At 52.5% G+C, this 20,319-nt stretch overlaps 1 protein-coding gene across 3 annotated transcripts in view; it reads left to right on the top strand.

Moving 5' to 3' along the window:
• The window catches only part of ST3GAL1 (ST3 beta-galactoside alpha-2,3-sialyltransferase 1), a 93,720-nt gene that overhangs the window by 33,001 nt on the left and 40,400 nt on the right, over positions 1–20,319 (top strand). For all 3 annotated transcript variants that reach the window (XM_057307755.1, XM_026495377.4, XM_057307756.1), the window contains one exon: positions 18,637–18,691. The gene's annotated coding sequence lies outside the window, so the exon portion shown is untranslated. The remainder of the gene's footprint in view (positions 1–18,636; positions 18,692–20,319) is intronic.

Genomic DNA, 20,319 nt, shown 5'->3' with positions numbered 1-20,319 from the left:
AAACAACCTCTCACCTCATCCCTTGGTAAAAAGCACCCCTTCTCGTGGGGGTGACAAACATGCACCTTAGTGGCCATGGATAGGGTGCCTTGGGATCAGCCCGATCTGGGTTCAAGAATCAGTACTCAGGTGGGCTTGGGTGGGTCTGCTTGCCTCTCTGACCGTCTGTTTTCTCATCTGGCTCCTGGGGCTGCCAGGCCCACCTTGCCTGAGTGTCCAGCCATCCCCACGCTGTGGGTTCTCAGCGAATGCAGCCTCTTGTCCCCACTTCCTGAATCCCTCCCGAAGCTGTCCCCCCCCCTCAGTGCACCGAGGAACTGCCCCACATCCCACCCACCGCACTTGGCTGTAGACCTTCCTTAGGCGACTCCTTGTGGGCCACCTCTCTGACCTCATCCTGGGCAGCCTTGCAAGTCCAGGAAACCACGTTGGGCTCTCTCCACCCCAGAGGCCGTAGCAGCTTCGTTTTTTCGTTTGGCCCTGTAATTGGCAGGGTTTTACGGCGGTTTCTCTGTTGCCTGAAAGTCCCAGTCTTCTCTCGTTTCTCTCTGACATGTAATCCTATCTCAGGAACGCACAGCAGTGAGGCTCCTGGCCCCTCCGTGGAGGCCTTTTTCTAGGGAGACAGATGTCTGGGTAAAAAGGAAGACATTAGCTGGTTGCAGCAAATGCTATGCTTAGACAGACCCTTTAATGAGAACTCCAGATGGATTGGCTGGCTCTGGATGTGGGGAGCCTTAAAGTTCTTCATTGACTCTGACTTCCTCCTGATCTAGAACAATCTACAGGATCCCAGACCCTGGGTGCTGGCTGGGGAGTGGATGATGGAAGAGTGAACAGCAGGGGTGAGGGTTTCCGGCGTCCAGCAGCCTCCAGGGCTGGGGCGAGTTGTCATGCATGCAGCCAGGAAGGGATCCTCGGCTCAGGGGCTCGCCGAGCTGCAGCTGGCCTGGAGCCCAGGCCAACCTTTCGACTGCCCTTGGGAGAAGCCGCAGGATCCACTCACCTGCAGAATGGTGCTGTCTGCTGGAGGTGGTCGGGTTGCCTGGTGTTTAAGAGCTCTGTCCTGGGGGGACCGCCTGGGTCTGTGTCCTGGCCGTGCCGCGTAGGGCCGGGTGACCTTGGACGAGTTCTTCACTTCTTTGTGTTTCTGGTTTTCATCTGAAAAATTACAACTTGTTCAACCCTTGTTAAAGACAGATATTTTGTGAGTGGGCCACAATCTGTGCGGTGGGGAGAGTGCCGGCCCCGCTGCCAGCCTTAGGGAGGTCCTGGGAGTCCCGGGAGAGCAGACTGTGCATTCGACACAGAGCAGGAGAGGTGACCAGCCGGGCCGACCTCCACCCTCCATGGCATGCCTCTTCGAAGTGCTCGGCCTGAATTCTCTGAATGCGGCTTTGTTTCAGCATGGCCACACCTGCTTTCCAGAGGAGGACAGGGACACAGAGATGGGAAGACACTTGTCCAGTGCTTCCAGCAAAGATTTGGTGGAGCCAGAATCAGACTCAGGCAGCTTGGCCCTCGTCCACGTGCTTAACCACGAGGCTGTCCTGCCTCTTGGCGTACTGGGGGGAAACAGCCTTGCACCCAACCTGCCGCGTGCTGGGACAGAGGTGTGCCCCGGGGGATGGGGTCTGTTCATCCTTCGGCTGAGGCAGGTCTAGACGCCCCATCTCTGCCCCTGTGGTGTTAGGAGGAGCCAGGAAGCCCTCAGAAAGGGCAGCCCCTCCCCCTGCCCTGCGCAGCCCCCCTCTAGTCTGGTCAGAGGCAGAAGGCCCCCGGAGCAAGGAGGGGGGGATGGGTGGGAGGCCACGGAGGAGGAGGAGTGGGGGCAGGGCACAGACCCATCTGTTTGGAATTAGACAGGCATTGAGCACAGTTGGCCAGAAACCGGCTCTATTAGGCCAGAAAGCAGTGTGGAAACATTCTGCCAAATGTCTAAGCAGAGCCAACTCTCCTCCTGAGATTCCATCCTGGTCTCTCTGCTCTAACACCCGTTTGCCCGGCACCTTGTCTGTGTGTGGGGGATGGGGGGGGATCCCCAGCTCGCAGATGAAACCTGGTCTCCTAGGGGCTAACTGGCAAGACCGGCGGCCGCCGAGTAACTAACTCTCTGGTGTGGATTTGAACCCAGTCTTTTGGATGCGAGCGCGTGGCTCCTGGGCAGTTGTGCTGTGGGTTAGAACACTGCAGGGTCAGATCAGGAGGCCTGTGTCCCATTTCCTGCTCTGTCCCTGAGCAGCTGTGTGGCCTCGGGCTAGTGGGATGACGTCTCTGAGCCAGACCTTCAGCTCTGACATATAATGCAGGACATTGTGTTATGTTCCCGAGTGACAAGGCCACCATCCCACAGACTTTTCCGCTGGGGAGTGTGGGGCTGGGTGGGGCCCTCGGGAGCATAGGGATCCGGACAATCTTTCCAAGCCCTCATTCCTGGGAGCCATTTGTATTTTGTTGTTGTTGTTGTTGTTGTTTTAATTTAAAAAATGTTGCTGGGTCTACGTGGTCACACGTACCTTACCTTCTGTCCAGTTGGTCTTTATTGCTCCCTGTTTTTCCTTCTTTGCTTTGGGCCTAAGCCTCTGGAAATGAAATCCCAAATCCTGGGAGGCGTTCTTGTTAAATACAGCTCTTGGGAGATCGCTAGGTCAAGGTTCTGGGGAGAAGCCAGCCCAGCGCTGGGCTGCGAAAGAAGGTTTTAAAGGTACCATTATTTATTGAGGGTTTGTTTTGTTTTGTTTTGTTTTTGGTAGCCTTCTTTCACAACCATGAAAGTAGCCATGACACTGAAGAAAATCCTCAAAATAGAGAAAAGTATAATGGCCCGGAGGAAAAAAACGAAACAAAACCAAACCGTCCCAGAAAGTACTGATTTTAGCCTTTTAGAGGATTTCCTTTCTCTGCATTTTTGGTTTCTGTATTGTTAAGAGTATAATTCTGATTCTGGTATTGTTTCTTTGGTTTAGTTGTTCCAATGTCACAGCACAGCAGACGTTTCCCTGTGTTATTTTAAATTCTTCATGAGCGTTACTGACGATGGAGACTTTGCCATCATAGGACGGGCACTTGAACGTACCACACTGCTCTTAATACTCTCCTTAAGGGGGGCACGTTGGAGCTCTCTGGCATTGTGCTATTAAAAATAACATGGTAATCAACCTCTTTGGGCACAAAACTGCACATCAAGCCATTTCCTGGAGCAGGGATTCCTGGAGGGGAATAACAGAGTGGAGGCAAGAGCACTTCTTGAGGCCTTCGATGCCCCACATGAATGTCCACAGAAGGCTGTGGTCCCGCACAGCCGGCACAAGCAAGGCCTCCCCTGCGGGGGCTCGTGTTGCCCCTGAAGTGAGGTCAGAATCCAAGAGCTCCCAACTCCTAGGGAAGGCTGTAGGTGGGCCAGGCTCAACTTCTTTTCTCAAAGCAGCTCAGGGAGTCATGGTCTAGGTTAAGTCCCGCCTGAAGCTGGGACAACGGAGAGCAGTTGGAAGGCAGAAGTGTCAGGACACAGAAGGTTCCGTGATGCTGGCATAGGTTTGCCTCCAGCAGGACAGAAGATGCATGAGAAGTCACGCACCCCCATGCCGCGGGCTCCTCCTGGGCCCCACTCTTCACTCTTCGTCACTGACCTCTGCACCTCTGACCGATAATGCATTTCCTTATTTGTCGATTCTCTGGAGCACCTCGGATCTAAGGTGCTTCACCCACTCGGCTCCCTGCTGCAGGCCTACCACTGGTGCATGACCTGGCGAATAGCAGGTGTATTCAGTACGTACCTACCGAATGGATGAATGGTGAGTGGGGGCGAATGTAAAGACCCTCTTGCAGGTCCCGAAGCAGGATTTTTGGAAGTAACAATCCTTGCCTGCATTTCTTTCTCGAGTTCTGAATGTGCGCCTGGCATCCAATCCCGGACACCTTCTGGGCCATTCTACAAGGGGACTCTGTTATCAGCCTGTTTGCTGATTCCTGCCACCTTGACATTACAACAGAAACATTTCCCTCATTTTTTAAAAAATTTCTATGAACCAGGATTTTTCTTCCTCTCACACATCTAAGAACATTCTGGAATGCACTTCATACTCTCCTTGATACTTTGGACGGCTCTCGTGTTCACCTTGGAGTAGGATTGCTGGGGCATAGAGCCTACCTATATGTCCCTTGCCCCAGTACCGCCGGTGGTTCCTCGTATGGCTGACAGGTCTGCCTTCCCATTAGCATGGAATGAGGGTCTGTGTCTACACAGACCCCGCACACTTAGCATCACAGCGCCTTCTAATTTGTGCCAGGCTCATCGGTGTCAAGTGATGCCCCCTCCTGTTTGCATGCGCATTTCTTGGATTGCTAGGGAGGCCCCGGACTTCTGTGCCTGCCCTGCCCTCAGCCCCGCCGCGCCCCCACCCCAGGCTCGCTCTCTCCTGCTTGTCCTGCAAGAGAAGTGTAGACATTTGCCCCTTCAGCAGGCTCTGGTCCCAGGCCTCTCCTTTCTCTCCCCACGCTGCACTTCCCAGAAGAGCAGGATAAAGTCGTGTTTCCAAATCCAGTTCTGGAGTCTCACATCACTGGGATCAAAGTCTGCCCCAGCACCCTACAGGCTGTGCAACCTCCACCAAGGGACTTAACCTCTCTGAGCCTCAGAGTCCTCACTTGCAAACCAAGTATGAAAAACAGCACCTCCTGGGAGAGTTTTCTTGAGCATTAGGGGAGATTATTGACTCGCACTGCTTGGCCCCTCATATGGCTGCGTGCCTGCTGCTAGCTGTGGGGTCCCGGAGCCCTTGTAATCCTGCATTGTCATTACCTGTTTTCTTTCCTGGCCTCCGCAAGTTGGGAGGACTCCAGGGTGGGGCCGCTTTTTGCTGCATCTTCTATTTTTCAGCTCCTAGCAGTGCTGGCCCAACAGCAAGACAGTAATGATGGGTTGGTCTAGATGCCATTTTAAAGTCCCTTCCAACCCTGAAATTCTATGATCAGGAAATTGCCTGGGGAAAAAGTCCTCCTTCCTGAGGTTTCTCAATGGGGCTTGATTACATGCTGCAGGTCATTATAGAGGCCGCCGCGGCGGCGGGAGCTCTGGGGGGCCCGATGGCTGCTCGGTACACTGCAGGAACTATCATCTTTCTGCTGACCAGGGAATCGGAATCCTGACAAAGGCAGGGCCTCTCCCTTCACAGAGCCAGGAGAGGCAGCCCTCCACTCCCTACCCCAGGGGCGGCAGGGCGGCCTCTAGTGGCGTGTGAATATCAGGAAAGTCATGAAAAGTGAGAGCAGAGGGGGCCTTTAGTATGTCCAGTCCAGGGGTCACAGTCTCCTGAGTCCGCAGGGGCTGTGTGAGGAATGCAGGTGGATAAAGAGGCCTGGGTCAGCAATAGGGAGGAGTGGGGTCTGTGACAGACTGGCAGACTGACCAGGTTCTGACCAAAGGAGATGGCTCTTGCTTAGCCCCAGGGGAATGTAAGCCCCAGGCTCCTGGATCTTCTCTTCCTTTAGCAAAGGAAGCCAGAGGTCCAGGTTTTTGTGTGAAGTTTTCTGATTTTTAAAAGTGTTGGCTAATTCAGAGTTTCGTCATTTGCTGTATGGCACAGACAAAACAGGCCCGTGACGCAGCAGTTTCAACACCCTCTGATTTAACACCAGATTTGACAGATTGGGAAACTGAGGCTCAGAATTTGGGAACTTGCCAAAGTGGTGACCTGCAGGACATAAAACACAGTCCTTTGTGGCTCATTGTAGGCCTGTTGTCCACCACCCTGAGGAGCTCCTCAGTGCTACCTTTTCCCAAGGCAGGATCTGAAGCCCAGAGACGGATAGGGCCTTTCTCTAAGTCACACAGCGTTGTAATGGCAGAGTCTGGAGGAAGCTGGCAGCTTCTGAACCCTCCTGCATGGGGCTGTCCCTCCACTGTGCTGCCAGAAACAACCCTGGAATGGTTTCAGCAAAAGCCTGGCCAGGAGCTTGGCACAGGGCACATTCTGAGAGGCGGCCGGTCAACAGGAAGCGGCTGGCCCACCCGTGGGCAATGATGGCAAGGCCCTGCTGCTGCCTGGAGAGCAGTTTGTGGGCAGTCTGTAGGCTCGCTGAGCTAATAATCCCAGCCCGACAGTGCAGAGAACACGTTTGGCCTCTTTCTGAAGGGTCCCACCACCTGAGTGCCTCAAGTCTGACTGAAGGATGTGTCCTTACCGTTGGACTGGCCTTCTTAAAGAGACTGCCTGTGACAACTCAGACTGAGTGGGGGATGTTTATTCTCCTTTGTGGTCAGCCTCATGGCCTAGGAAAATGAACCTGGGCTTGTCATGATGAGAGTTCTGAGCAGTTCCAGTTCACGATGTCCTAGCCGTGACACTGGCTGGCCATTATAGTAATTGTTGCCCTGCTGACCTCACAGAGCTATTTATTGTGAGAGTGTAGTCCGGCAGAGGGATCCAGATTGCCAAAGAAAATGCTAGAGAAATGGAAATTATTTTTGGCCTTAAATTCCTCTTGAACTGGAGCGGGTATGGTAGGGAGGAGTCAGAGCATTCAGCGGGTGCAAAGGCCCTGAGGCAGGAATGAACTTGGAGAATTCAAGAACAGATATGGAGTTAGTAGGACTGGAACAGAGAGAACAAGGGAGAACCTGGGAGGCGAAGCAGAAAGAGGTGGCCCGTGGACAGCCAGCAGCAGGGTGCAGTCTCTGGAGGGAGGGCCAGCTGGCTGGGGGCATCTCGTGGGAAGGTGCTGCCCCCCAAGATGGTGGGGAGGAGCTCGCCCTCTGAGCCACATCTTTCTCCGAGGCCTACTGGGCAGGAGAAGAGAGATCCAGAAAATGGAGAAGACAGTAGGGTGGTGGAGGGAGATCACCCCAAAAGACATGGAGGAAGGGGGGCTGGATCATTTGGGCTAGGTTTGGCTGGGTGAGTAGGGTTTGGCGGGACAGTGAGAGGTAGGTAGATTCCCAGGTAGGTCTTGGGATTAACCATGGAGCTGGTATGGAAATGAGCAGGCTTGCTTCCCTCTCTGGGAAAGCTGTCATGAGCCTCAGGATTGAAGACAAGGCCTGGAGAGCCCTGGACTGGAAACACCAGGAACTCAGAGGACCTCGAGTGTCCTAGCAGGCACACCCATGTCATGTCCGGACTCCACATGCCCAATGTGCCCTGAGAATGCAGGACCCCCCTTCCTTCCAGGCTCACTCATTTATTCGGAGGTCACAGCCCCAGGAGAGTATCTCGCAGCCTGAGAATGCAGAAGTCCAAGGAGCCTCCTGGGACCCCTCCACTCCTGCCGTTGGGACCATCCCACAGAGCAGGCATGCAGGGGAGAGATTGGGGGGTGCTCACCAAAAGTAGCCTGGGCACCTGCTAGAAAGAAGAAGGGCAGCCACAGGCAGACCCTATTTTCCTGACCCCAGGCCATTTGCTTCCCTTCCAGAGCACGGAAGCCTCATCCGCTCTGTGAGCCATGCTGGTGACATGATAGAGAGCTGGCATATGTGACGCTGGGGCACTCTGAGCTGCTTGGTGACCCCGAAACCACAGCAAAGCACACCCATTCCCCATTGCCTGGGAGCATGCCATACCCGGCGGGAGAGGGGCAGAAGAAAAATGAACTGGGGTTGGTCAGTCCCGTGGTTCATTCTTGAATCCTTGAGATTCCCGTACGTAGGAAATGACGTCTCCTTGTTGCGTGTATCACTTCGATTATTAGTGAACTGGAGCCACTCTTTACATTGGTCAGTTGCGTTTCTTCTCAGTTGATTTGCGTTTTTTGTTCTTTCCGCATTTTTTAGAAATTAAGTGTGTGTGTGTCCGTATCTTTTAAGCATTCTTTATGTATTATGAATATTAACCAGGTACCTGGAATGCTGCAAATACTCTTCTTGGTTCGTCTTTATTTTTCACTGTCGCTCAGGTATTTGATCCCAGACACCTTTCCCTTAGAGGGTCCGGTAGGAGATATTTTAGCCTTGGAGAGCCACAGCCTTTCTTTCATGGCTCTTCGCCTGTCATCGTAGCACAAAAGCCACCACAGGCATTATGGAAGTAAATGTGCACGACTGTGTTCCAATAAAACTATTTACAAAAATAAGGGGCCAGACTGCAGTTTACCAGCTCCTGCCTTAGGAAGGTTTGCATTTCTAATGTGTTCTGTCTTGTCCTTTATGTAAATATGGAATTTTATGCTCAAAAGAGGACTTTCCCACTCCAAGATTAAGTGGGGGTGGGGAGGGAAGCTGGAATAAGAAAAAAAGTACTCAAAAATAGTGTAAGCAAAATGTCCCACGAGTGATTCATTCCGCCAGCTGGCTCCAGACAGGGCATCCTGGACGTGCCGACACGGCCCCGCACCTTGGCTGGTCCCAAGTCCCCTGCAGGAGAAGTGAGGGAGGGCACTGCTGTAGGGAGAGGCACAGGACTGGGTCAAGGCCAGAGGCATCAGGACTCTGAGCACGGTGGCCCAGAGTGGAGGATGGCACTCCAGATGGGTTTTCTCTGCCCCATGCCCTCCTCGCTGACCTTTGCTCTCACCACTGACCTTGAAAAGTGTGTTCTCAGGGGACACTTGAGAGACCTGTCCAGTCAACCAGCTAGTCCTGGGCAGCCCCAATGGGACCCCAAGTGAGGACCTCCCACTTCCATGGAAGCCACCAGTCCCCTTTGCCCCCTCTGCTCCCCCCTGATCTGGATCTGTCTATGGATCCGACTGTCAGCTTGATGGTAAAGAATTGCGTGCGAATTTTATACCAGGCCAGAGGAGACTGACGCCTCTAGCCTCTTCCTCTGATCAGGTGTTCTTACACCCAGGGCTGCATATAGGATACAGCTTGCCTGTCAAAACTTTTAATTAAAAACTCATAAACTCCACCTGGTGTTGCAAAGGGCAAACGGGGAGACGTATTTACTTCTCTGGATCTGTGGGGTCCAGTGGCTTTTCTCCTCCTTCCCTCCCTGCTTACCTCCCAACCCCTTGGCTCGCTTAGCCTCAGGGCCCCCTGCAGACCCGAGGACACTCACAGACAGACCCTTCACCTCTCTGCACCTCAGTGGGCGCTCCTTAAGAGTTTAAGTGATCATGTGGAAATCTCAAGGTCTGTAGCCAAGGGGAGGGGAGATTAACTAATGTCCTGTGTCACTCTCGGCGTCAGTCTGTCCCAGAGCCTGGCAGTCTGGATTCGGGCACTGACTCTGCCACCTGCTGGCCGCGTGACCTTGGACCGGTGACTCCCCGCCCCCCGCCCCGTGCTTGCCTACATGTGGAGTGCTACTTGGCTCCTAACGCTAGGTTGTCTGAAAGGCGACATGGCTTTAATCCACAGCAAGTGTTTGTACCAGTGCACATGGGAGCAGTTAGTAAACGGCAGCCGCTGTATGTGACGTGCTGGGCACATAGTAGCTGTTCACTAAAGACAGTCGCCCTTCTGTGTTATCCGATGTCCTGGAACGTCTCCATCCTATTCATCTTCGCTACCTCCCCAAGGATTTCAGATCCCCTGCCTGTCTACATCCGCATACACCCGGATAACCTTGCTTCTCTGTCCTTGGCAGGCTTTGGCTTGATGAGAATTTCCAAACTGTGTTTGCTGATCTTTTAAAACCCTTGAGATGAGTATTTACTGCCAAAATGGGCAAGTATACCAGAAGGATTTAATTCGGGCATGGGATAATAATGCTGGAGACCGAAGGAGGGAGAGTGGCAAGGGTTTCCTTCCTTTGCCCTCTGTCTGCTGTGGCCACAAGCACCTCTGTTGATCACTTAAAATCCTATTTGAAAAGGTCACCGGATATTATGGAGAATTGCACAGCGTAAGGACTTAGGGAGAAAGAACCGGAGGCTGGCCTCCTCAGACTCCTCCTCTATTCCCAGTCTTCCCTCATGAGGGATTTCACCCTGCGTCCCCAAGCTGCTCCCAGCCATGGTGGCCGCTCCTGCGTGGAGGAGGACCCCCCCACCCCGGGCCCAGGCACTCGACACTGTCAGTGGTGATGAGACCAGACACCTGTGCCGAGTCCGCGAGCCGCCTTCACTCCACTCTGTCACAGCTACTGGTGTGCCCATTTTCCAGAGGAGGAGACTGAGGCTTCTGACGCTCTCGGCACTGGTTTCAGGTTGCCTGGCAAGCAAGTGGCAGAAGTACAGCTAGCTGCCTTCTGAGAGCCTCGGTCCCCTCCAAAAGTCCACCCTCCACTTCAGCTCGTCTCTGATGACCTCCAGCTGGTCTTCCCCACGCCTCTTGCAGCCGGGTCTCATTTGATGTGGGAGGAAACGAAAGATGATGAAATATTTATCAGCCTCATGTCTGATGGGCACCTTCCCAGGAAAGCCCAGAGAAGCAGTTTGGAGAAGGGAGCTGGTGCTCCAAAGGCCACTCACTGGTTTATTCACGAGGCTTCATCTCTGGTATTGAAAACCCGACGTGAGAGGTGGTCTTGGCCTGGGAGCTCCGGTGGGAACAGGTGTGTGGCCTGGTTTCCCAAGGCCGGAGCCAACCCAGAGGAAGTGACTGGCAAAGGGAATCCAAAGGAGTCACCTTTGCCCATTTGTTGGCTGACAGGTCCCTGCGCTCCTGGGCTGACATGATCGGTCCTGCTTCCCTGTCTGACCTCGTCCTGTAAAATCACCCCTCCCACGGGGCACACTCGCACCGCACTGGCCGCCGCGCTGAGGACGACCCCTTGTTTCTGCCCTGTGATCTCGCTCTGCCTCTCCCCTCTGCCTGAACTCTGCTTCCCTCATCCCTGTCTTTGCGTGGCCGACTCCTTCGGAGGCTCGGCTGAACGTTCACTCAGTGCCACCTCCCTGTCGCCCACGGTCTCGCTGTCCGCTTTTGTTTTCGGCAGGAGTGTTCGTCGTGCTCTGCTGTTTGATTTGATGCACAAGCTTCAAGAGGAGAGCGGCTTTGCCGTGTTCGCCATTGTATCACCTGCACCCAAAACAGGCCTGGCACATTCTGAGCCCCAGGGAGGCCTTGCTAAATGACCGATGGCTTCTGGTTGCTCATTATATAAAGCCAAGGGTTTGGACCAGGTGGTTGTGGAAGAGATTCCTTGCTCTGAACTTGAGAGCATTTCACTCCCGAGGCTTCCTCTTGCTGGCAGTTGCTGCTCGGACCAGCCTCATGCAGGGATCTCAGTTCCCTGCTAGCAGAGCCTGAGGCAGGCATTCGGACGTGCGTGGATTACTAAGGAGGTGCTCCAGGAGAAGGAGGGGGTGAGGGAGACAGGGGAGGGCAGGGTGAGGAGAGAAGCCGAGCAGGGACATGCCTCCAGCTGTAGTCAGCCCTCAGCTGACGCCACGGGAACCCTGAGCACAAAGCATGCCCACGACAGGGTTGGCTCCACATGGAGGCAAAGAATGCCAGCATCGTGTAATCCCAGGCACCTCAGTCATTGTGGGGGCTGCCCGGCGTGAAGGGGGCCAGGCTGTGGGCACCTCCCAGGCAAGGCAGCTCCTGCCTAGCTGGGGCAGTCCTCTGGAGCCAACAGCCCGGCTAAGGGGGAATGCATTGAGGCTGGGCGCCAGCTGCGTCTCTGCTCTGCAGGCACCTGGAGCCTTGCAACTAGCCTGACCCCAGCTGAGAAAATGAAAACCTGAAACCTGCCTTTCCAGGTGAAGGGAGTCCGGAGGTCACTGGGAGTAATCTGCTACCTAAGGAAAGCCCGGCAGCTCTTGGTTACCAACGCCTGCCCCTCTGTGCCACTCAGGTTTCCTTCTCGTCCTCCAGGCCAGCCTTCCTTTCTAGAAGGAACAAAGGAATGGAGTTTCTTTCCTTGGTGTCCCTACTGTGTGCCAGAAACTGTTCTGGGAGCTTTGCACGTGTCACCTCTCTTAACCCTCTCAGTAACCCTGCGAGGTGGGTCTGACGATGCCGGGGTCTGCAAGGCCTAAGCCCTGGCTCTCAAGGTCCGACGCCTTGCCCAGGACCTCACGGCTCAACAGTGGCAATGGGAGAATCTCACCCCTGTCCTCTGGGCCAAAGCCTGTGATCTTCCTTCTCTCTGCTCTGCCTCTGTGAGCTTGGGTAGGACAAGAAGAGGCATCCCTCTGCCTACAGTCTTCAAAGGCTCCCACTTGCCTTTGGGGTAAGGCCAAACCTCTGGGCCTGGCTTTCTACCCCCCTCTGTGTTTTGTCACCTTCCTTCCCATTCTGTCCCATCCCTCATGTTGCCTGCTGCCACCCCCCTGTGGTGTGAAGGGGCAACTGACATTTACTCAATGCCTAAAAATGTTGGCTCTTGTTTGGGGAGCCCTCCCCACAGGCCCAGGCTAGGTATACTTTGTATGGATTATTTTGTGAGATCCAAGAGCCCACAAGGTCGGCCATGTTTTTCTGGTCTTAGAGATGAAGAAGAGGAACTCAGAGGTGACGTAGCTTTGCTCACATTCTCATAGCCAGTAAGGAGTAGGAGGAAGGTTTGCGCCCCACACCCTGCGTTCTTATCTACTAGACCAGGTTTCACCAAGAGAACTTTTCCAGTGATGGGAATGGTCCATATCTGTACTGTCCAGCCCACCAACCACCTAAGGCCGTTAAGTGCTAGAAATTTGGTTAATACAACTGAGGAACTGTATTTTGCATTGCATTTAATTTTAATTAAAAGTCGCCCCATGGGGCCAGAGGCTGTGCAGAACTGTGACGATCTGAAGGTGTTACTCTACTTGCTAGCTGAGACATTAGGCTGATGGCAGATGCCGGCGGAAGACACGAGCTTCCTGGATCAGAGGCAAAGGACGTGGTCACTCCCAGCACAGCCAGGCAGCCTGAGCTTCATGTTTGCCTCGTGGCTACTTGTTCCCCAAGTCCTGTGGCTTTGCCTCACATTTGAGGGGCTGTCCTCTTTTATAGTGGGCCACAAGCAGGCCTCCCCAGCTTTTCCCCTGGAGGGAGACGCTATGATACTGGGTGGTAAGCAGATCTGAGTTCTGCTCCAGAGGGACCCACTTTCTTCTGCCTTCCATTCTCTCTACGTCTTGGAGTTGGCCTCCGTCCCCCCATTTTTGAGATGAATAAACTGAAGCTCGCGTCAGTTGCACTCCCTGAAAGTTGAAATTACAAACTGTTCTACCTGTTACTTGTGGTCAGCTCTGTCCTGCACCCTGCAAAATAAAAACAAAAATAAAAACTTTGTTCTCTTTGCTCCCTTTCAAAACTATACCCTGCAAGACTCTGGAATTCCTTTTCTCTTCTGCCTTGTTGTGTTCTTCCCATCTTTCTAGAGCCAGGGCCAGGATTGCCTCCTCCCTGAAGCCCTTCCGGTCCGGCACGGTCTGTTTCTTCTCTAAAATAAAGCATTGAGTCTCATACTCTTGACCGGCAGCTCTGGAGAGCAGAGCCTTACCTTCCTGTGCAGACTTGCCCTGCACAGTGCCTGTTGAAAGGATTGGGGGAAAGCAGACCAACAAACAGGGACCCCCCCCAAAAAAAAACAAATCTAGCAACGACCAGCTCCTACTTTATGCTCTGAACTGTATTTACAGCAGATGACCCCACTGCCCACTCCAGGAGCCAGGGTGTGTGAATAGGACTGCATTTCCCAGAAAGAGAAGGGGGTGTTTTGAAATGACTCAAAGGAAAGCTTATTGAATTGTGGCGTTTTCGTAAATCCACCCACGAGAATAGAGAAACTTGACATTTGCCTTCCGAGCCAGCGTGAAGAATGAGTCTCATTTCTTCCTAAATGAGCAGGAGGCAGTGGAATGATGCCTGCGCTGGTCTCAGGAGACCAAGGTTCTAGTCCCAGTTCTGATGCTAACCGGCTGTGTGACCTTGGGGGAAGACACTCCCCTTTCTGGGCCTCAGTTTCTCATCTCCGAAGTGGGGCAGGAATGGGAGAAGAGAAACCTGCCCCTCAAGATACCGTCTTCCCATCCTTCTTTCCAATCCGTGCTTCCACAACTCTGGGCCTTAGAGAGTCCATCTTCCCCTTCACAAGAATCAAGTGCTTCCCTCCTCCCCCCTCATCCTACTTCCTGCAGCCTCCCTGAGCAGGACCAGCCTCTGGCCCTCCTCCTGTGGAATGTGGCCCTCCACACTGGCTGGCCAAGGAAGCACTCGCTATAAGATGGGCTGAAAAAGGAGCAGTTGATTTGAACCCGCTCATGTTTCTTCAACTTTAACACATCATGCCATCATCCTACGTGGCAGCCACAGTCATAGCGGGCCTTGACTGTGTTGGGCCCTATGCTGAGAACTTCATATCATCTCTCGCAGAATCCTTGCAAGAACCCCAGGATGCAGGTGCTATTATTACCCCTATTTTGCAGAGGAGGAAACTGAGGCCCAGAGCAGTGAAAGCCATGGAGCTGGTGAAGGGCAGAGCCTGTTCTGGAAGTCACATCTCCCGAGCGCCTACTCTGTTCTTACAATGGAATGTTGGGTGGTTGGAGATAGGATAATACAAAATGAGCCCTACATGTGTCCGCTCTGCTGTGCAAGAAACAATCCCCAAATCTCGGTGACTTACAACAAATGTGTATTTCTTGTGTGTATTGCAAGTAGACTGTGGGTCAGCTGTAGGCCAACATGTTCCTTGAGTTATCTCAAAGGTGCGGGCTAAATGTAGTCATTATCTAGGGCACACCATGCTCTTGCCAGAGCTGAAAAATCCACAAAACCCCCCCACATAATCAAATTTAAATCTTCTGCTTAGAGATGGTACGCACTGTACCTGTTCCCATCCCACTGGCTAAACCCAACATCAGTGGAGTGGGGTGGTATAGCCCTCTCGCGGTGACAGGGAGGGGGCAAGGAGGGGGAACATTAATATTTGCATAATACAATTGGCCATAAACTGCTGGGCTCTGTAGCCAGAGGCATAGGTCTGACCACCTGGCTCCACCACTTGGTAGTTGCGTAGCCTTCAGGAAGGTACGTCTCCTCCTAATGCCTCAGCTTTTTCATCTGTAAAATGGGGATGGTAATTACAGCCCTGCATGAGTCTCCGGGAGGTGTCATCCTGAAGTTCTACAACTGGGTGACTTAAACAATGGAAGCTTATTTTCTCCCAGTTTTGGAGGCTGGCAGTCCAAGATCAAGGTGCTGTCCAAGTTCGTGCCTCCTGCGACTTCTCTTCCTGGCTTGCAGATAGCTACCTTCCCACTGTGTCCTCACTGGCCTTTCTTGTGTGGGTGCACGGTGAGTGCTCGTCGGTGTCTCCAGTCTGTGGGCTTAGGGCCCCACCCTTATGACCTCATCTAACCTCAGTTACCTCCGCAGGGGCCCTGTCTCCAAATACAGTCCCATTGGGGCGTAGAGATTCACAAGGACACACTGAACAGCAGTTAGGTCGCTATTAGTGCTTGGTTGTCGCTTGTCCCTCATTATACTGATTGAGTGTTTCCCTGCAGCGGTGAAGCCTCATTCCATTTATCTTTAGGTCCTTGGCACCGATCCCTTGGTACAGACTAGGTGCTCAGAAAATACATTTTTGGGATCCCGTAGTGAAGCGGGAGGCAGTTACTGGGGGCCACCCAGGTTTGGAGAACCCTGGGCTTTGCTAACCTGTTGTGATGTTGGGCACGCCCCTGTCTTGTGCTAACCAGGGTCCACCACATCAAGACTAGTGTTTTGCAACTGGCGAGATTTCACTCTTCTTCCAAATCTTCGTTCAAGATTTTATGGCCGAAGAGTATTCCATTGTGCATGAAGACCACATCTTCTTTCTCCATTCTTCTATTGATGGACACTTGGGCTGCTTCCATAATTTGGCTATTGTAAATTATGCTGCATGGAGTAATGTATAGAATTGTTGAGTCTCTATATTGTACACCTGAAACTAATGTAACACTGTATGTTAACTAGATCGGATTTTTTTTTTTTTTTTTAAAGAAAAAGGCCAAAGGTTGTGCCAGCAAAATCTCGGCAGGTTTCATTTTCTCAGGGCCTTTTATGTCTACACCAAGGTAATTGGGCAGTGTTCAGAACCAAAATTGACTCTGAGATATTCTCTTTACAGAGATGCTGTTGTAAACTCCAGAGTGGCAGTAATTCTCCAACCCCCCTCCCACAGGTCCTGTCTCCCACCAATAAAGCGCCATAATGGCCCTGCATGACAGGGCTGGGTGTGGAGGGGCATCAAGAGAACTCGCTTGTACTGCCTTGTGTCCAGGAACATTTCTGGGTCTTGCTCACGAGTCTGGGTAGACATCTCGAGTAGCTACTCAAGAGAGAACAACCAGGCTTGGAGGCACCGATTAGGATTCAGTGGTGACACTTCAAACTCTATGTTTGTTTCTTCTTCCTAATTCCCATCTGCCTTTGCTTAGGAAGGGCTGTGTCTGAGGGTGTTTGTTTGGCACAGGGATCCACCAGCTAGGGACAGAAAGATCAAGGACGCAGGGACAGCCCGCCTTTCGAAGTCCTCCACCTGATGTGGGTCAACTCAGCTCAGCTCCGCAGTGTCAGGGTGGATGGCACCGTGTGCAAGTTCTGGGCCTCCTCCCAGCTCACTGCTAATTAATTGTCGGCATGATAAATAATTCAGTGCATTTTGACTCTCACAGGCTCAATTTCCTCATCCGGGAAATGGGAGCAAAATGACACTTGCCATAAGATGTGTTGCATCTGGCCCAGAGTAGATGATGATGATGATGGGGATGGTGATGATGATGGGGATGGTGATGGTGATGATGATGATGATGTTGATGATATGATGATAGCGATGGTGGTGAGATGCTTATGGTGATGATATGATGATGATGATGATGATGATAGAGACAGTGATGATGATGGTCATGGGGAGGATGGTGATGATGATGACGATAGTGATGATGGTGATAGAGATGATGGAGATGATGATGACGAATGATGATGATGTTGATGGAGATGATGATAGTGATGGTGGTGTGATGCTTATGGTGATGATATGATGATGATAATAGAGACAGTGATGATGATGGTCATGGGGAGGATGGTGATGATGATGACGATAGTGATGATGGTGATAGAGATGATGGAGATGATGATGATGAATGATGATGATGTTGATGGAGATGATGATGATGATAGTGAGGATGGTGATGATGATGAGAGTGATGATGTTGATGGAGATGATGATGATGATGGTGAGGATGGTGATGATGATGAGAGTGATGATGGTGATGGAGATGATGGTGATGATACTGACGGTGGTGGTGGTAGTGATGTTGATGATGGCAGCTTAGCCCTTAGAGAGCACTTACTACCTGCCAGGCATGCCTTAAACATTTCATATGTGTTGACCTTCTTAATCTTCTCAGCAACCCGGGAAGCTAGGCACTATCATTCTCCCGACTTTACAGATGAGGAAACTGAGGCATGGTGGAGTAAGTGGCTTGCTGAAGGATGCAGTCAGGAGTGACAGGCTGGTGGTCCCCCAGCCACTGCCTCGATGGCCTTGAGGCTCACCCAGTGTTACTTATGCAGGACTGTGCCCCACTCCAAGCTCCCCTGCATGCAGTGGGAGAGAGGGTGCCCGCAACCCATGTTGCTTATTCTGGAAAGTAATTGCTTTTAATTAAACTGTTTCATACTTCCTAAAAATTTCTCCTTTCATGTTGTTTGCATGGTGAGTCAGAGGCAGGCCAGCCCATCCTGGGCACCGACTCCCTCCTGCTGGCCGGGACGGCCGCTATGTAATATTAACGTCCATGGGCCTCTGGGTCATCCATTATTGACGTGCAGAGGTCAGCAAGCTCAGGTCCACGGGCGCAGGTGCGCTCAGGTGAGAGGGAGAGAAAGAAGCCCAGGTGGTCTTGACTATTCAGAAAGTTCTTTTCTTGCTTGCCTTGGCAGTGCACGTACTAAAATTGGAACACTACCGAAAGTTCTCTTCATCCCCACTCCCAGAGGGAAAGCATTTTGCATGCCTCACAGGTGACAAGAGTCAAGACAGCATGCGGCTGAAGCTGCTGCGGGCTGGGCTTAGTATTATCCCACGGGCAGAGTGGGGGTATTTTCATCCGTCCTTATTACTGTTTAGGAAGGGCTCTCCCCCCACTCAGCATCCAGGGAAAAAAGCTAAAACAATAATCACACTTCCCTAATTCTCAGATTCAAGTAACCTCTCCCTTCACAAAACGCCCAGCTGTCTGATTCCTGCCAATTAGAATATTCTAGAATCAGACTCTTCCCCTACCTCCGTGTAATCTGGGACTCGCCACTAGCCTGGTTGCAGGTGCATCTGAAAAGTCCTCTGTCGTCGGGGCAGAATGGCTTCCAGCCCCCTCTGCTGCTCACCGCACCTGTGGCCCCACCAGGCCCCTCTGCATGAGCCTCAGTTTCCTCCCCGGTCCGACCGGAGGCTGGAACTGCCTCAGGGACTGCCGTGAACGGCGGGGGTGGAGCGGCTAACCCTGCCGGGCGCATGACAGATCACCGAATGAGCGCACACCAACCCCCGGTCCTCGATCTAGGGCAGGAAGTGGTCTCAGAGATTGTGCAGTACAGGGCTCTCACTTCACAGTTTGGAGCACAGAGCCTTGCCGGTCGCTCGCCTGGCACTGACCCCACGCTCTGAAGGTGACTGTCGTTCTCTCCCCTCGCCAGGGGCCGGCTCTGCCATCCACAGAGCACTTGGTGTGTACTGTGTGTGTGTGTGAGCTGAGCTCGTTGCCGGCATGAGATCGTCATGCCTTCTCCCTGTGGTAAGTCTGAGTATTTTTTTTCCTATTTTTCAGATGAAGACATGGAGTCTCAGAGAGGTTAAGGAATTCCTCTGAGGTCACACAGCTGGTAAGTGGCAGAGCTGGGATTTAAACCCCGCTCCCTATGACTTTAGAACCTATGTTCTTAATTGCTTGCTCACTCTGCCTTAAACTGTGTTGAAATGGTTGTCCCCCTGCCACACAAGTGGGGGAGACCTGTGACCCGGTTTTTGTATCTCTCGCCGTGCCTGCTGTGGTACCCAGAACACAGTCGGCTCTCCAGACATACAGGATGTTTCAAAGGCAGTCTTTTCTAATCCCAGGCAGTTGGGCAGTGTTCAGGGCATGGGATGGTCCTCTCATCATTGGAAAGTTCTGGTGAACCGAGTGTGTTCCCTTTTTGCTACATGCAAATGCATCAGCAGGTCACCAACACATAGGGCATGAGAAATGCATTCTGCGTTTGATTGTAAAGCAAGTCTAACGTTCCACGTGCAGACCGTACTGAAAGATTATTTCCACAGTGGATGTGGCTTGGTGATTCAGAAAGTAGGACACTTGAGTCCGTGGTGGGAAGGAGGGCAGGGCGGGTGGCGGAGGTGGGGTCCAGCATGAGGCTGACACCAGCTCGGGCCCCAGCGCCCTCCTCCACATCCCGTTAGGTGCCTGCCAGGGGCTAACGCTCTCCCTCAGCCTTTCCTGCACCCTTACCGACCATCTCTGTCTTCTCCTGGTCCTGCTGCTTCTCACGTTCCCTCCCTCCCGTCCCTGAGGGTGCCCACCTCCACTTCCTCATCCTTGAAACGCTCTCTTTTGTTTTCAGAAGTTTTCCTAGAACCTGTTTCTGAAAAATCTTTGAGAATGAACAAGCCCCATTTAGTAACATGACCGCAGATTAACTGCCTGATTTGGTCTCCTGAGCCCTCAGAAAACTCTGCGGAGTGGGGGTGAAGGGGGTGTGACTTTGATTTGCAAACCAACTTCCGGGGTGCTGAGACCCGGCAGCTGGGCAGGGGGTTCCCACCCCCACCTCAGCCGGAAAAGCTGTTTAAGTAGCTAGTTTCTACTTGGGGAAAATTCCAGTTTAAAGAAAATTTGAAAACCACTAGCTAACAAATGTCCTTGTCCTGAAGTCTGGAAAGCTGGTTCTAGGCCTGGCTCTGCCACAGCACACTGTGTGAATTTTTTTTTAATTTTTATTTATTTTATTTTATTTTATTTTATTTTATTTTATTTTATTTTATTTTATTTTATTTTATTTTATGTTTGCTAAGTGCTTTCCCTTTGCTGGGCCTCAGTTTTTCCATCTGTACAGTGGGATCCTCGGCCGTGGTTTTCCAGCCAGAGTGACAATGAGATTTTGAAAGTCCTCGTGCAGATGCTCCTTGTTCTGAGTTGACAAAGAAAAGTCATCTGGGCAGAGAACTGAGAAGAGGGTGGTATTTGATAATGACAACCCCATCCTCCATGGGTACCCTGGTTGGGAGAGACCCAGAGCCACACATACACCTGGGGGGGATTGAGCCCCCCACCCCCATGGCTGACATTCCACCCTTCCCTAGAAGTCACCACGAGGCTCCAGGCTCTCCTGGAACCAGGCCCGCGGGCCCCCCCAGCAGAGCCAGGTGTCCCCGTCACATGCTCTGTGCCCCACATCCTGCCTCAGCCACAGGGGACCGACCCCAGGAGGCAGGACCCACCCTTGCGTGCCGCAGC

This window comes from Ursus arctos, unplaced genomic scaffold, assembly GCF_023065955.2.
Source record: "Ursus arctos isolate Adak ecotype North America unplaced genomic scaffold, UrsArc2.0 scaffold_6, whole genome shotgun sequence".
In the NCBI taxonomy this organism is placed as follows: Eukaryota; Metazoa; Chordata; class Mammalia; order Carnivora; family Ursidae; genus Ursus; species Ursus arctos.
The sequence above is the reverse complement of the archived record's forward strand: the minus strand, read 5'-3'. Positions and strand labels throughout refer to the sequence as shown.